Source organism: Lissotriton helveticus, chromosome 8 (genome assembly GCF_964261635.1).
Source record: "Lissotriton helveticus chromosome 8, aLisHel1.1, whole genome shotgun sequence".
Taxonomy (NCBI): domain Eukaryota; kingdom Metazoa; phylum Chordata; class Amphibia; order Caudata; family Salamandridae; genus Lissotriton; species Lissotriton helveticus.
This window is the reverse complement of record NC_136069.1, coordinates 949,000,387-949,004,102: the sequence shown is the minus strand read 5'-3', so window position 1 is coordinate 949,004,102 and position 3,716 is coordinate 949,000,387.

Here is a 3,716-nt window from a genome sequence, read left to right as displayed (position 1 = left end):
GATGGTGGGATAAGCAAAAGTGGCTTCCAGATGGAGACCTGCCAGTTGCCAGCACAATGGAACTCATATGAGACACAAGCGCACCTTTACTCACCTTCCCATTTCCTGTACCGCCATGGACCAGATCCTACACATCCTGCCTCTGCTGCGGCTGGCTGATCATTATGTAAATCAACCCCATTGTTGCCATAACCGAAAGTAACTTCCCCTTGTTACAGTTTCATTTGGCTGCTCACATTTACTAAGGAATTGTGTATATTTTTAATCTCTCACACAAGTAATAGCATTCCAGTGTGCAATGCATATGTCCCTAATGTTGACTTTTAAGAAATTCAAAGTAACACACATATATAACCACATTCTGTTGATACATTTGGTGCAAGCTGTCTTACAAAAAAAGGACACTTGCCCAAAAAAGGATAACAAATCAAAAATCATAAACTCACCATACAGGTTTGTTTAAATAAATTACGATAATTGTCATAATAAAAACATATGAGCCACACACCATTGGGATAAGTGCAATGTAACACCAAGTAGAAATTGCACTAAACAATCTGTAACCTTCACTGCAGAAATTACCTGGAAAATCAATTGCAGTCCCACATTTAAAGCACTCTACAAAATAATCCATGTAACATTGTCTAGTGCAAGTCCTGTATTGTAAACAATTTCTATTTGCATATTATATTTCAAGGTGAGATGTATATGTGTACATACTTATCAGTAATCAAGCTGAAACAAACACACCTGTAGTAAAATATTCTTAAATAATGTGTCAACATCTATTTGTTGGTGCAAGTGTCCACTACTTTGTTAAATGGCTGCACCTAAATTCAAATGACCATGACAGAACATGTTAACCAATGTATGGACTTAACATAGCAGACTTTAAAAATGTATGTAATAGTCCCTGCCATCATGCTAAAGAAAATATGTACTACACATTTTACACTGAAACTTTGCTAGGAATCAATCAATCGGAAAGGAAAATTAATGCCAGAGCAACGTTGGTGAACAGAAAAACTGTGATTTGTTCACAATGTGATAATTCTCTCAGCTTTTTCAAACAAGGCAAATGTCAGTCCTAATGTTGGCCAAAAAGTCCTGTGTACAAATGTGCCGTAGCACTCAGCTTGCTTCCAATTGCTCTGTCAAGGGGAACCGCCTCAGGAAGGGGCATTAGTGGGCAGGTGAAGCACCTCTAAGATCCTACAGGGGGGGTTGGGTTTGGGAGGGGAGCCCTTGGTTTTGGGGTGGGGCGGTTTTGGGAGGGGTGCTCTTGCATTTAGTAGGGGTGGGTTGGGATGTGGAAGGGGTGGGTTGGGATGTGGAAGGGGTGGGTTTGGGTTTGGAAGGGGTAGATTGACATTTGGTAGGGATGGTTTGGGATGTGAAGGGGTGGCTTGGGATGTGGAAGGGGTGGAGTGGCGTTTGCTAGGGTTGAGTTGAGGTTTGGCTAGGGTTAGGGCAAGGGTAAAAAGGATATCTTCAATGGGAAAATGAGTTGGGTGTTCAGCAGGGAGTTGGGTTTGGGAGGTAGAGGGAGTGGCAGAGTCTGATGTGCAAGTGTCTGTTGAGTGTGCAGGTGCCTGTGGGTCTGGTTTGGGTGAGTGGGTGTGGATACTGTGGGGCTAATAGGCATGAATGTGGTGCATGTGGGTGTGATGATGGCTGCGGTGTCAGTGGAGGTGGAACCAATAGCAACCCTATTGCCACCAATTTCCTGCAGCCGGGCTGAATCTCCTGATCATAACCTAAAAGCGCAACCAGAGGGTTAGGTGTGAGGCTATGCCACACTATCTCACTAAGAGTTGCAAACACTGTCTCCCAGAAAATAGGGATTCTGGGGCAGGACCATGCTACATGATAAAACACAGCCTCTGTCTCCGTACATCTGTCACACTTTGCTGTGTCTCTCAGCCCATACCTCTCCAGCCTGCTAGGTGTGTAGTGAACTCTATTGATGTATTTGAAGTGGATCAGACAACGCCTACCGTTCGGGACACGTTTTTCGTGGCCCTACAGCAGTACTTCCAGCATTTGTCAACTATCATGCCCAGGTCCCTTTGCTATTCCCCCCTCACCTTGCTTAACTGGAGTTTCCTCAATTCTTGAGCCATGGAGCATAGGACTGTAATAAGTTTGGCTGATGAATTAGTTTTGATGATATAAGAGAGCGCAGGAAACTCTTCTGGCTCCTGGAGATCGTCCCCCAGCAGCTGTTGCCATGCATGCCTGACCCTAAGAAACTGGAATCTGTCCAGTGACGAATGTCCCTGCAAGCTTGCAGTACAGTCCTCCCAGTTACGTAATGACCCGTTGTGATAAAAGTCCCCCAACGTACTGAGACATATGTGCCTCATCGAATGAAGGACAGCCCAGTCCCCAAACATAGGGAGTCAGACACACCAATCAAGCTGCATGAGCGGGGAATACAGGAGTGTGCCCGACCTTGAGTTGAGTAACCTGCCCCAGGTGTGCACTGTGGTGTTTGAGTTTGCGATCCCATGCCTGCGGACTGGAGAAGTGAATAGGAACTGAGAATGAGTAAGGGGGCGGCAGCAATCCGCTCTAGGAACAGGTATGGCAAATCAGGAGGTCCATGTAGCCTGTGATATGCATGGGAGGCCTGAGCGACCCTCTAGTAGAGTTCTAAGTCTAGGGCCCCCAATCCCCCCCGCAGCATACGGGAGAGTCACTATATCCCACCAGACGCTGGGCTATTTTCCCGCCCATGCAAGCTTTATCATTAATCTGCGCAAGGTCTCGAATACGGAGCATTGCAATAGTATTGGGATGTTCAGGAATAAGACGAGAAACCAAGGTAGTACCACCATCTTCATTACAGAGATGTGCCCTATTAGGGGAAGGAGCAATTTGAACCACCTATTGATATCGTCCTCTAGTTTGGAGATGGCTCTTCTGTAGTTTTCTGCTATCACAACTGTGGGGTCAGTCTGGATTTGAATCACTAGGTGGCGGACTGGGTCTAAGGTCCATTGCAGGGGGTAGTCCATCCCGACCGGGGCAGTCATTGGGGTAAGTGGGAACACCAGCGACTTGTTCCAGTAAATTTGGAATACGGACTGACCCCCGAACTGAACCACCTCAGCGAGAACTGGGTTAATGTTGCTTTCTGGATCACGGACGTACAACAGTGTTGTCTGCATATGAAGATTATCAAGCGATAGCCCAGGAAGCCAAGACCCCTGTGCCCATGGTACTCCCGCAATGCGCCAGGAGAGTGATTCAGCAACCAAGGCGTAAAGCAGTGGGGACAAAGGACAACCCTGGCAAGTTCCCCTGGTAATGTCAATTGGAGTAGTCACCTCCCTGCCTAGTCTAACCCGAACTGTGGGATGAGTGTAAAGGGTCATTAATAATTGAATAACAATATTCCCAACCCCTATTCTTTGCAAGACGCCCTTCATGAATGCCCATTCAACAGAGTCAAATGCATTCTTGGCGTCTAAAAAAATTGCCGCTGCTTTAACCCCAGGATCCAGCCCCCGAATAGTGCCTAATATAGTACGCAGGATCGAGGTAAGGCTGCACCCTGGAACAAATCCCGACTGCTCCGGGCGCACCACCAGCAGCAGCAGTGTTTCTAATCAGTTTGCTAGCATTTTGGCGTAAACCTTCTTGTCAACATTAATCAGTGATAGAGGCTGGTATGAGGAACAAGCCTCTGGCAATTTCCTGGGCTTCAGTAA